Genomic DNA, 12821 nt, shown 5'->3' on the forward strand with positions numbered 1-12821 from the left:
ATTTCATCCAACTATCTGTGCTAAAAAGTGATGGCTACAGTATATGTAATTTCTTCCACTTTTTGAGTGAGCCAAAGTTCAAGCTGCTTATCTAATTGGTGAGAATGCAATGTCTGTTTATCAGACTCACTTTGACTTTATATGGTGTACCAAGAGATGTACCTTCGCTTACGGCCATACCAGCCTGAATATGCCCGATCTCGTCTGATCTCGGAAGCTAAGCAGGGTCGGGCCTGGTTAGTACTTGGATGGGAGACCGCCTGGGAATACCAGGTGCTGTAAGCCTTTTGTCCACTAGGGGGTGTGGCATTATTTCATCAGCAACACTGCCTTGTAGTAAGCATTTGATGCTGAATTGACTAAATGCAGCTTCTATGGGCTAGTCTCCCCTGCCCTTTTAATACGATCAAAGTTCCTTGTGTTGTCAGGGAGCAACTGCCTTTTATGCATAAGACAAATAAGAATATTGTTACTGAATGCAGCTTGTGTGTGCTCTGTGCTCCCTCGCCCTGTTCAAATGATCAAAGGAAATAATGCTGGTGAGGAGTGGAACTGGACTGGTGTCTGATGGCCCTGTGTTTTCCATGTTGGAATTACAACCCTTCTTTTATGGAGTAAATCAAAAGCACAAGAGAATCTGAGATGTTATCGATAATAAATCAATTGGTTTCATGCATTTGTCTGTGTGTGTGTGTGTGTGTCTGAATGTGATTGTATTTCGTCATATCGCAAACATTTGTGATATCAGATAGGTTAAGATATTAAAAAGTAATTGGTGATTTTTTCGACAGTGTTGCATGATGGGAATCTAGTGGTTCACTGATATAATCTAGTAAACAAAATAAACTACTTTTTCACTACTCTGTGTGCAAGTGCATTCCTAAACGGCATTTAACGCAGGTCGATGTGATATGATATTATCAGAACACAAAGTGGTTACCGTTAGCGGAAAATGTTGGCACTGGAGACACTTTTCCTCCACTAAGCAGAAGAGATACCGTGATCAAGAAGGTGGTTCACCCGGTGTGGGGCTCAGCCATTGCACTCTGGCTGTGCTGACCCCTTGCGAATTTTCCAAATGTGGGAATCCGATTGCAAAATTTATGGTAGTGCTCGTTTGAGCTTTACCCTGATGTCTTTGTTAATGATAAACTGTTGCTTGGCGGCAGGCTTAAGGATGACTTGAGTCAACTGACTGTGCTTATGGAGATCTTTGAAGTCAGTTGTGAAGGAGACTTTGTGGACCAATCGAAAGGTGGAAACATTTGTTTGTAGCAAAATATTGTTGGCATTTTGTCGAAACATTATGTTGCGAAATGCAGCATTGTATTTATGCCACGCTGGTACTTCAATTCAGGAGATAGTTGAGAAGCCACTCTAACCCCCCCCCCCCGGTCATGATGTGTCATGCGCTTCCAATATGAAATTGTCCATACATGCGTTCCTCCTTAGCACAGAACAATGCAATAGGTTTTCAACATCCAGAGCTTTTGTGTATTTATTGTGGCTAGTAGGATAGCTGCATGGGAAACTGTTGCTGATGATGTATTTGTCAGAAGTCATTGTATTTGTCCGTTTTTTCCCACAAGGCTGAAATATGTGCCCTCGCTTAGAAATGTTTGCAAGGTTTGTTTGTATTTCATCCAACTATCTGTGCTAAAAAGTGATGGCTACAGTATATGTAATTTCTTCCACTTTTTGAGTGAGCCAAAGTTCAAGCTGCTTATCTAATTGGTGAGAATGCAATGTCTGTTTATCAGACTCACTTTGACTTTATATGGTGTACCAAGAGATGTACCTTCGCTTACGGCCATACCAGCCTGAATATGCCCGATCTCGTCTGATCTCGGAAGCTAAGCAGGGTCGGGCCTGGTTAGTACTTGGATGGGAGACCGCCTGGGAATACCAGGTGCTGTAAGCCTTTTGTCCACTAGGGGGTGTGGCATTATTTCATCAGCAACACTGCCTTGTAGTAAGCATTTGATGCTGAATTGACTAAATGCAGCTTCTATGGGCTAGTCTCCCCTGCCCTTTTAATACGATCAAAGTTCCTTGTGTTGTCAGGGAGCAACTGCCTTTTATGCATAAGACAAATAAGAATATTGTTACTGAATGCAGCTTGTGTGTGCTCTGTGCTCCCTCGCCCTGTTCAAATGATCAAAGGAAATAATGCTGGTGAGGAGTGGAACTGGACTGGTGTCTGATGGCCCTGTGTTTTCCATGTTGGAATTACAACCCTTCTTTTATGGAGTAAATCAAAAGCACAAGAGAATCTGAGATGTTATCGATAATAAATCAATTGGTTTCATGCATTTGTCTGTGTGTGTGTGTGTGTCTGAATGTGATTGTATTTCGTCATATCGCAAACATTTGTGATATCAGATGGGTTAAGATATTAAAAAGTAATTGGTGATTTTTTCGACAGTGTTGCATGATGGGAATCTAGTGGTTCACTGATATAATCTAGTAAACAAAATAAACTACTTTTTCACTACTCTGTGTGCAAGTGCATTCCTAAACGGCATTTAACGCAGGTCGATGTGATATGATATTATCAGAACACAAAGTGGTTACCGTTAGCGGAAAATGTTGGCACTGGAGACACTTTTCCTCCACTAAGCAGAAGAGATACCGTGATCAAGAAGGTGGTTCACCCGGTGTGGGGCTCAGCCATTGCACTCTGGCTGTGCTGACCCCTTGCGAATTTTCCAAATGTGGGAATCCGATTGCAAAATTTATGGTAGTGCTCGTTTGAGCTTTACCCTGATGTCTTTGTTAATGATAAACTGTTGCTTGGCGGCAGGCTTAAGGATGACTTGAGTCAACTGACTGTGCTTATGGAGATCTTTGAAGTCAGTTGTGAAGGAGACTTTGTGGACCAATCGAAAGGTGGAAACATTTGTTTGTAGCAAAATATTGTTGGCATTTTGTCGAAACATTATGTTGCGAAATGCAGCATTGTATTTATGCCACGCTGGTACTTCAATCAGGAGATAGTTGAGAAGCCACTCTAACCCCCCCCCCGGTCATGATGTGTCATACGCGCCCATGCGCTTCCAATATGAAATTGTCCATACATGCGTTCCTCCTTAGCACAGAACAATGCAATAGGTTTTCAACATCCAGAGCTTTTGTGTATTTATTGTGGCTAGTAGGATAGCTGCATGGGAAACTGTTGCTGATGATGTATTTGTCAGAAGTCATTGTATTTGTCCGTTTTTTCCCACAAGGCTGAAATATGTGCCCTCGCTTAGAAATGTTTGCAAGGTTTGTTTGTATTTCATCCAACTATCTGTGCTAAAAAGTGATGGCTACAGTATATGTAATTTCTTCCACTTTTTGAGTGAGCCAAAGTTCAAGCTGCTTATCTAATTGGTGAGAATGCAATGTCTGTTTATCAGACTCACTTTGACTTTATATGGTGTACCAAGAGATGTACCTTCGCTTACGGCCATACCAGCCTGAATATGCCCGATCTCGTCTGATCTCGGAAGCTAAGCAGGGTCGGGCCTGGTTAGTACTTGGATGGGAGACCGCCTGGGAATACCAGGTGCTGTAAGCCTTTTGTCCACTAGGGGGTGTGGCATTATTTCATCAGCAACACTGCCTTGTAGTAAGCATTTGATGCTGAATTGACTAAATGCAGCTTCTATGGGCTAGTCTCCCCTGCCCTTTTAATACGATCAAAGTTCCTTGTGTTGTCAGGGAGCAACTGCCTTTTATGCATAAGACAAATAAGAATATTGTTACTGAATGCAGCTTGTGTGTGCTCTGTGCTCCCTCGCCCTGTTCAAATGATCAAAGGAAATAATGCTGGTGAGGAGTGGAACTGGACTGGTGTCTGATGGCCCTGTGTTTTCCATGTTGGAATTACAACCCTTCTTTTATGGAGTAAATCAAAAGCACAAGAGAATCTGAGATGTTATCGATAATAAATCAATTGGTTTCATGCATTTGTCTGTGTGTGTGTGTGTGTGTCTGAATGTGATTGTATTTCGTCATATCGCAAACATTTGTGATATCAGATGGGTTAAGATATTAAAAAGTAATTGGTGATTTTTTCGACAGTGTTGCATGATGGGAATCTAGTGGTTCACTGATATAATCTAGTAAACAAAATAAACTACTTTTTCACTACTCTGTGTGCAAGTGCATTCCTAAACGGCATTTAACGCAGGTCGATGTGATATGATATTATCAGAACACAAAGTGGTTACCGTTAGCGGAAAATGTTGGCACTGGAGACACTTTTCCTCCACTAAGCAGAAGAGATACCGTGATCAAGAAGGTGGTTCACCCGGTGTGGGGCTCAGCCATTGCACTCTGGCTGTGCTGACCCCTTGCGAATTTTCCAAATGTGGGAATCCGATTGCAAAATTTATGGTAGTGCTCGTTTGAGCTTTACCCTGATGTCTTTGTTAATGATAAACTGTTGCTTGGCGGCAGGCTTAAGGATGACTTGAGTCAACTGACTGTGCTTATGGAGATCTTTGAAGTCAGTTGTGAAGGAGACTTTGTGGACCAATCGAAAGGTGGAAACATTTGTTTGTAGCAAAATATTGTTGGCATTTTGTCGAAACATTATGTTGCGAAATGCAGCATTGTATTTATGCCACGCTGGTACTTCAATCAGGAGATAGTTGAGAAGCCACTCTAACCCCCCCCCCGGTCATGATGTGTCATACGCGCCCCATGCGCTTCCAATATGAAATTGTCCATACATGCGTTCCTCCTTAGCACAGAACAATGCAATAGGTTTTCAACATCCAGAGCTTTTGTGTATTTATTGTGGCTAGTAGGATAGCTGCATGGGAAACTGTTGCTGATGATGTATTTGTCAGAAGTCATTGTATTTGTCCGTTTTTTCCCACAAGGCTGAAATATGTGCCCTCGCTTAGAAATGTTTGCAAGGTTTGTTTGTATTTCATCCAACTATCTGTGCTAAAAAGTGATGGCTACAGTATATGTAATTTCTTCCACTTTTTGAGTGAGCCAAAGTTCAAGCTGCTTATCTAATTGGTGAGAATGCAATGTCTGTTTATCAGACTCACTTTGACTTTATATGGTGTACCAAGAGATGTACCTTCGCTTACGGCCATACCAGCCTGAATATGCCCGATCTCGTCTGATCTCGGAAGCTAAGCAGGGTCGGGCCTGGTTAGTACTTGGATGGGAGACCGCCTGGGAATACCAGGTGCTGTAAGCCTTTTGTCCACTAGGGGGTGTGGCATTATTTCATCAGCAACACTGCCTTGTAGTAAGCATTTGATGCTGAATTGACTAAATGCAGCTTCTATGGGCTAGTCTCCCCTGCCCTTTTAATACGATCAAAGTTCCTTGTGTTGTCAGGGAGCAACTGCCTTTTATGCATAAGACAAATAAGAATATTGTTACTGAATGCAGCTTGTGTGTGCTCTGTGCTCCCTCGCCCTGTTCAAATGATCAAAGGAAATAATGCTGGTGAGGAGTGGAACTGGACTGGTGTCTGATGGCCCTGTGTTTTCCATGTTGGAATTACAACCCTTCTTTTATGGAGTAAATCAAAAGCACAAGAGAATCTGAGATGTTATCGATAATAAATCAATTGGTTTCATGCATTTGTCTGTGTGTGTGTGTGTGTCTGAATGTGATTGTATTTCGTCATATCGCAAACATTTGTGATATCAGATGGGTTAAGATATTAAAAAGTAATTGGTGATTTTTTCGACAGTGTTGCATGATGGGAATCTAGTGGTTCACTGATATAATCTAGTAAACAAAATAAACTACTTTTTCACTACTCTGTGTGCAAGTGCATTCCTAAACGGCATTTAACGCAGGTCGATGTGATATGATATTATCAGAACACAAAGTGGTTACCGTTAGCGGAAAATGTTGGCACTGGAGACACTTTTCCTCCACTAAGCAGAAGAGATACCGTGATCAAGAAGGTGGTTCACCCGGTGTGGGGCTCAGCCATTGCACTCTGGCTGTGCTGACCCCTTGCGAATTTTCCAAATGTGGGAATCCGATTGCAAAATTTATGGTAGTGCTCGTTTGAGCTTTACCCTGATGTCTTTGTTAATGATAAACTGTTGCTTGGCGGCAGGCTTAAGGATGACTTGAGTCAACTGACTGTGCTTATGGAGATCTTTGAAGTCAGTTGTGAAGGAGACTTTGTGGACCAATCGAAAGGTGGAAACATTTGTTTGTAGCAAAATATTGTTGGCATTTTGTCGAAACATTATGTTGCGAAATGCAGCATTGTATTTATGCCACGCTGGTACTTCAATCAAGAGATAGTTGAGAAGCCACTCTAACCCCCCCGGTCATGATGTGTCATACGCGCCCCATGCGCTTCCAATATGAAATTGTCCATACATGCGTTCCTCCTTAGCACAGAACAATGCAATAGGTTTTCAACATCCAGAGCTTTTGTGTATTTATTGTGGCTAGTAGGATAGCTGCATGGGAAACTGTTGCTGATGATGTATTTGTCAGAAGTCATTGTATTTGTCCGTTTTTTCCCACAAGGCTGAAATATGTGCCCTCGCTTAGAAATGTTTGCAAGGTTTGTTTGTATTTCATCCAACTATCTGTGCTAAAAAGTGATGGCTACAGTATATGTAATTTCTTCCACTTTTTGAGTGAGCCAAAGTTCAAGCTGCTTATCTAATTGGTGAGAATGCAATGTCTGTTTATCAGACTCACTTTGACTTTATATGGTGTACCAAGAGATGTACCTTCGCTTACGGCCATACCAGCCTGAATATGCCCGATCTCGTCTGATCTCGGAAGCTAAGCAGGGTCGGGCCTGGTTAGTACTTGGATGGGAGACCGCCTGGGAATACCAGGTGCTGTAAGCCTTTTGTCCACTAGGGGGTGTGGCATTATTTCATCAGCAACACTGCCTTGTAGTAAGCATTTGATGCTGAATTGACTAAATGCAGCTTCTATGGGCTAGTCTCCCCTGCCCTTTTAATACGATCAAAGTTCCTTGTGTTGTCAGGGAGCAACTGCCTTTTATGCATAAGACAAATAAGAATATTGTTACTGAATGCAGCTTGTGTGTGCTCTGTGCTCCCTCGCCCTGTTCAAATGATCAAAGGAAATAATGCTGGTGAGGAGTGGAACTGGACTGGTGTCTGATGGCCCTGTGTTTTCCATGTTGGAATTACAACCCTTCTTTTATGGAGTAAATCAAAAGCACAAGAGAATCTGAGATGTTATCGATAATAAATCAATTGGTTTCATGCATTTGTCTGTGTGTGTGTGTGTGTGTCTGAATGTGATTGTATTTCGTCATATCGCAAACATTTGTGATATCAGATAGGGTTAAGATATTAAAAAGTAATTGGTGATTTTTTCGACAGTGTTGCATGATGGGAATCTAGTGGTTCACTGATATAATCTAGTAAACAAAATAAACTACTTTTTCACTACTCTGTGTGCAAGTGCATTCCTAAACGGCATTTAACGCAGGTCGATGTGATATGATATTATCAGAACACAAAGTGGTTACCGTTAGCGGAAAATGTTGGCACTGGAGACACTTTTCCTCCACTAAGCAGAAGAGATACCGTGATCAAGAAGGTGGTTCACCCGGTGTGGGGCTCAGCCATTGCACTCTGGCTGTGCTGACCCCTTGCGAATTTTCCAAATGTGGGAATCCGATTGCAAAATTTATGGTAGTGCTCGTTTGAGCTTTACCCTGATGTCTTTGTTAATGATAAACTGTTGCTTGGCGGCAGGCTTAAGGATGACTTGAGTCAACTGACTGTGCTTATGGAGATCTTTGAAGTCAGTTGTGAAGGAGACTTTGTGGACCAATCGAAAGGTGGAAACATTTGTTTGTAGCAAAATATTGTTGGCATTTTGTCGAAACATTATGTTGCGAAATGCAGCATTGTATTTATGCCACGCTGGTACTTCAATCAGGAGATAGTTGAGAAGCCACTCTAACCCCCCCCCCGGTCATGATGTGTCATGCGCTTCCAATATGAAATTGTCCATACATGCGTTCCTCCTTAGCACAGAACAATGCAATAGGTTTTCAACATCCAGAGCTTTTGTGTATTTATTGTGGCTAGTAGGATAGCTGCATGGGAAACTGTTGCTGATGATGTATTTGTCAGAAGTCATTGTATTTGTCCGTTTTTTCCCACAAGGCTGAAATATGTGCCCTCGCTTAGAAATGTTTAGCAAGGTTTGTTTGTATTTCATCCAACTATCTGTGCTAAAAAGTGATGGCTACAGTATATGTAATTTCTTCCACTTTTTGAGTGAGCCAAAGTTCAAGCTGCTTATCTAATTGGTGAGAATGCAATGTCTGTTTATCAGACTCACTTTGACTTTATATGGTGTACCAAGAGATGTACCTTCGCTTACGGCCATACCAGCCTGAATATGCCCGATCTCGTCTGATCTCGGAAGCTAAGCAGGGTCGGGCCTGGTTAGTACTTGGATGGGAGACCGCCTGGGAATACCAGGTGCTGTAAGCCTTTTGTCCACTAGGGGGTGTGGCATTATTTCATCAGCAACACTGCCTTGTAGTAAGCATTTGATGCTGAATTGACTAAATGCAGCTTCTATGGGCTAGTCTCCCCTGCCCTTTTAATACGATCAAAGTTCCTTGTGTTGTCAGGGAGCAACTGCCTTTTATGCATAAGACAAATAAGAATATTGTTACTGAATGCAGCTTGTGTGTGCTCTGTGCTCCCTCGCCCTGTTCAAATGATCAAAGGAAATAATGCTGGTGAGGAGTGGAACTGGACTGGTGTCTGATGGCCCTGTGTTTTCCATGTTGGAATTACAACCCTTCTTTTATGGAGTAAATCAAAAGCACAAGAGAATCTGAGATGTTATCGATAATAAATCAATTGGTTTCATGCATTTGTCTGTGTGTGTGTGTGTGTGTCTGAATGTGATTGTATTTCGTCATATCGCAAACATTTGTGATATCAGATAGGTTAAGATATTAAAAAGTAATTGGTGATTTTTTCGACAGTGTTGCATGATGGGAATCTAGTGGTTCACTGATATAATCTAGTAAACAAAATAAACTACTTTTTCACTACTCTGTGTGCAAGTGCATTCCTAAACGGCATTTAACGCAGGTCGATGTGATATGATATTATCAGAACACAAAGTGGTTACCGTTAGCGGAAAATGTTGGCACTGGAGACACTTTTCCTCCACTAAGCAGAAGAGATACCGTGATCAAGAAGGTGGTTCACCCGGTGTGGGGCTCAGCCATTGCACTCTGGCTGTGCTGACCCCTTGCGAATTTTCCAAATGTGGGAATCTCGATTGCAAAATTTATGGTAGTGCTCGTTTGCGCTTTACCCTGATGTCTTTGTTAATGATAAACCTGTTGCTTGGCGGCAGGCTTAAGGATGACTTGAGTCAACTGACTGTGCTTATGGAGATCTTTGAAGTCAGTTGTGAAGGAGACTTTGTGGACCAATCGAAAGGTGGAAACATTTGTTTGTAGCAAAATATTGTTGGCATTTTGTCGAAACATTATGTTGCGAAATGCAGCATTGTATTTATGCCACGCTGGTACTTCAATCAAGAGATAGTTGAGAAGCCACTCTAACCCCCCCGGTCATGATGTGTCATACGCGCCCATGCGCTTCCAATATGAAATTGTCCATACATGCGTTCCTCCTTAGCACAGAACAATGCAATAGGTTTTCAACATCCAGAGCTTTTGTGTATTTATTGTGGCTAGTAGGATAGCTGCATGGGAAACTGTTGCTGATGATGTATTTGTCAGAAGTCATTGTATTTGTCCGTTTTTTCCCACAAGGCTGAAATATGTGCCCTCGCTTTGAAATGTTAGCAAGGTTTGTTTGTATTTCATCCAACTATCTGTGCTAAAAAGTGATGGCTACAGTATATGTAATTTCTTCCACTTTTGAGTGAGCCAAAGTTCAAGCTGCTTATCTAATTGGTGAGAATGCAATGTCTGTTTATCAGACTCACTTTGACTTTATATGGTGTACCAAGAGATGTACCTTCGCTTACGGCCATACCAGCCTGAATACGCCCGATCTCGTCTGATCTCGGAAGCTAAGCAGGGTCGGGCCTGGTTAGTACTTGGATGGGAGACCGCCTGGGAATACCAGGTGCTGTAAGCCTTTTGTCCACTAGGGGGTGTGGCATTATTTCATCAGCAACACTGCCTTGTAGTAAGCATTTGATGCTGAATTGACTAAATGCAGCTTCTATGGGCTAGTCTCCCCTGCCCTTTTAATACGATCAAAGTTCCTTGTGTTGTCAGGGAGCAACTGCCTTTTATTTCATAAGACAAATAAGAATATTGTTACTGAATGCAGCTTGTGTGTGCTCTGTGCTCCCTCGCCCTGTTCAAATGATCAAAGGAAATAATGCTGGTGAGGAGTGGAACTGGACTGGTGTCTGATGGCCCTGTGTTTTCCATGTTGGAATTACAACCCTTCTTTTATGGAGTAAATCAAAAGCACAAGAGAATGCTGAGATGTTATCGATAATAAATCAATTGGTTTCATGCATTTGTCTGTGTGTGTGTGTGTGTGTCTGAATGTGATTGTATTTCGTCATATCGCAAACATTTGTGATATCAGATAGGTTAAGATATTAAAAAGTAATTGGTGATTTTTTCGACAGTGTTGCATGATGGGAATCTAGTGGTTCACTGATATAATCTAGTAAACAAAATAAACTACTTTTTCACTACTCTGTGTGCAAGTGCATTCCTAAACGGCATTTAACGCAGGTCGATGTGATATGATATTATCAGAACACAAAGTGGTTACCGTTAGCGGAAAATGTTGGCACTGGAGAGACTTTTCCCTCCACTAAGCAGAAGAGATACCGTGATCAAGAAGGTGGTTCACCCAGTGTGGGGCTCAGCCATTGCACTCTGGCTGTGCTGACCCCTTGCGAATTTTCCAAATGTGGGAATCTCGATTGCATAAATTTATGGTAGTGCTCGTTTGCGCTTTACCCTGATGTCTTTGTTAATGAATAAACCTTTGCTTGGCGGCAGGCTTAAGGATGACTTGAGTCAACTGACTGTGCTTATGGAGATCTTTGAAGTCAGTTGTGAAAGAGACTTTGTGGACCAATCGAAAGGTGGAAACATTTGTTTGTAGCAAAACATTGTTGGCATTTTGTCGAAACATTATGTTGCGAAATGCAGCATTGTATTTATGCCACGCTGGTACTTCAATCAAGAGATAGTTGAGAAGCCACTCTAACCCCCCCCGGTCATGATGTGTCATACGCGCCCCATGCGCTTCCAATATGAAATTGTCCATACATGCGTTCCTCCTTAGCACAGAACAATGCAATAGGTTTTCAACATCCAGAGCTTTTGTGTATTTATTGTGGCTAGTAGGATAGCTGCATGGGAAACTGTTGCTGATGATGTATTTGTCAGAAGTCATTGTATTTGTCCGTTTTTTCCCACAAGGCTGAAATATGTGCCCTCGCTTTGAAATGTTAGCAAGGTTTGTTTGTATTTCATCCAACTATCTGTGCTAAAAAGTGATGGCTACAGTATATGTAATTTCTTCCACTTTTTGAGTGAGCCAAAGTTCAAGCTGCTTATCTAATTGGTGAGAATGCAATGTCTGTTTATCAGACTCACTTTGACTTTATATGGTGTACCAAGAGATGTCCCTTCGCTTACGGCCATACCAGCCTGAATACGCCCGATCTCGTCTGATCTCGGAAGCTAAGCAGGGTCGGGCCTGGTTAGTACTTGGATGGGAGACCGCCTGGGAATACCAGGTGCTGTAAGCCTTTTGTCCACTAGGGGGTGTGGCATTATTTCATCAGCAACACTGCCTTGTAGTAAGCATTTGATGCTGAATTGACTAAATGCAGCTTCTATGGGCTAGTCTCCCCTGCCCTTTTAATACGATCAAAGTTCCTTGTGTTGTCAGGGAGCAACTGCCTTTTATTTATAAGACAAATAAGAATATTGTTACTGAATGCAGCTTGTGTGTGCTCTGTGCTCCCTCGCCCTGTTCAAATGATCAAAGGAATAATGCTGGTGAGGAGTGGAACTGGACTGGTGTCTGATGGCCCTGTGTTTTCCATGTTGGAATTACAACCCTTCTTTTATGGAGTAAATCAAAAGCACAAGAGAATCTGAGATGTTATCGATAATAAATCAATTGGTTTCATGCATTTGTCTGTGTGTGTGTGTGTGTGTGTCTGAATGTGATTGTATTTCGTCATATCGCAAACATTTGTGATATCAGATAGGTTAAGATATTAAAAAGTAATTGGTGATTTTTTCGACAGTGTTGCATGATGGGAATCTAGTGGTTCACTGATATAATCTAGTAAACAAAATAAACTACTTTTTCACCAACTCTGTGTGCAAGTGCATTCCTAAACGGCATTTAACGCAGGTCGATGTGATATGATATTATCAAACACAAAGTGGTTACTCGTTAGCGGAAAATGTTGGCACTGGAGAGACTTTTCCTCCACTAAGCAGAAGAGATACCGTGATCAAGAAGGTGGTTCACCAGTGTGGGGCTCAGCCATTGCACTCTGGCTGTGCTGACCCCTTGCGAATTTTCCAAATGTGGGAATCGATTGCAAAATTTATGGTAGTGCTCGTTTGAGCTTTACCCTGATGTCTTTGTTAATGATAAACGTTGCTTGGCGGCAGGCTTAAGGATGACTTGAGTCAACTGACTGTGCTTATGGAGATCTTTGAAGTCAGTTGTGAAGAGACTTTGTGGACCAATCGAAAGGTGGAAACATTTGTTTGTAGCAAAATTGTTGGCATTTTGTCGAAACATTATGTTGCGAAATGCAGCATTGTATTTATGCCACGC

General features: G+C 42.0%; 8 non-coding genes and 8 pseudogenes across 8 annotated transcripts; all 16 read left to right on the top strand.

Annotated features, from left to right (window-relative positions):
• The first annotated feature begins 166 nt into the window (after nucleotides 1-166).
• On the top strand, nucleotides 167-285 carry LOC120039175. Its single transcript, XR_005475318.1, has one exon. It is a non-coding gene; the product is annotated as a 5S ribosomal RNA (ribosomal RNA).
• A 693-nt stretch (nucleotides 286-978) lies between these two features.
• LOC120039191 lies at nucleotides 979-1125 on the top strand (annotated as a pseudogene).
• A 677-nt stretch (nucleotides 1126-1802) lies between these two features.
• On the top strand, nucleotides 1803-1921 carry LOC120039176. Its single transcript, XR_005475319.1, has one exon. It is a non-coding gene; the product is annotated as a 5S ribosomal RNA (ribosomal RNA).
• A 691-nt stretch (nucleotides 1922-2612) lies between these two features.
• Nucleotides 2613-2759, top strand: LOC120039192 (annotated as a pseudogene).
• A 684-nt stretch (nucleotides 2760-3443) lies between these two features.
• On the top strand, nucleotides 3444-3562 carry LOC120039177. Its single transcript, XR_005475320.1, has one exon. It is a non-coding gene; the product is annotated as a 5S ribosomal RNA (ribosomal RNA).
• Nucleotides 3563-4255: 693 nt separating this feature from the next.
• LOC120039194 lies at nucleotides 4256-4402 on the top strand (annotated as a pseudogene).
• Nucleotides 4403-5087: 685 nt separating this feature from the next.
• LOC120039178 lies at nucleotides 5088-5206 on the top strand. Its single transcript, XR_005475321.1, has one exon. It is a non-coding gene; the product is annotated as a 5S ribosomal RNA (ribosomal RNA).
• A 691-nt stretch (nucleotides 5207-5897) lies between these two features.
• Nucleotides 5898-6044, top strand: LOC120039195 (annotated as a pseudogene).
• Nucleotides 6045-6726: 682 nt separating this feature from the next.
• LOC120039179 lies at nucleotides 6727-6845 on the top strand. Its single transcript, XR_005475322.1, has one exon. It is a non-coding gene; the product is annotated as a 5S ribosomal RNA (ribosomal RNA).
• A 694-nt stretch (nucleotides 6846-7539) lies between these two features.
• Nucleotides 7540-7686, top strand: LOC120039196 (annotated as a pseudogene).
• A 675-nt stretch (nucleotides 7687-8361) lies between these two features.
• LOC120039180 lies at nucleotides 8362-8480 on the top strand. The gene has a single exon (XR_005475323.1). It is a non-coding gene; the product is annotated as a 5S ribosomal RNA (ribosomal RNA).
• Nucleotides 8481-9173: 693 nt separating this feature from the next.
• Nucleotides 9174-9323, top strand: LOC120039183 (annotated as a pseudogene).
• Nucleotides 9324-10002: 679 nt separating this feature from the next.
• LOC120039173 lies at nucleotides 10003-10121 on the top strand. The gene has a single exon (XR_005475317.1). It is a non-coding gene; the product is annotated as a 5S ribosomal RNA (ribosomal RNA).
• Nucleotides 10122-10817: 696 nt separating this feature from the next.
• Nucleotides 10818-10968, top strand: LOC120039184 (annotated as a pseudogene).
• Nucleotides 10969-11650: 682 nt separating this feature from the next.
• LOC120039182 lies at nucleotides 11651-11769 on the top strand. Its single transcript, XR_005475325.1, has one exon. It is a non-coding gene; the product is annotated as a 5S ribosomal RNA (ribosomal RNA).
• A 695-nt stretch (nucleotides 11770-12464) lies between these two features.
• Nucleotides 12465-12609, top strand: LOC120039186 (annotated as a pseudogene).
• Nucleotides 12610-12821: the final 212 nt, after the last annotated feature.

Source organism: Salvelinus namaycush, unplaced genomic scaffold, assembly GCF_016432855.1.
Source record: "Salvelinus namaycush isolate Seneca unplaced genomic scaffold, SaNama_1.0 Scaffold2595, whole genome shotgun sequence".
Taxonomy (NCBI): Eukaryota; Metazoa; Chordata; class Actinopteri; order Salmoniformes; family Salmonidae; genus Salvelinus; species Salvelinus namaycush.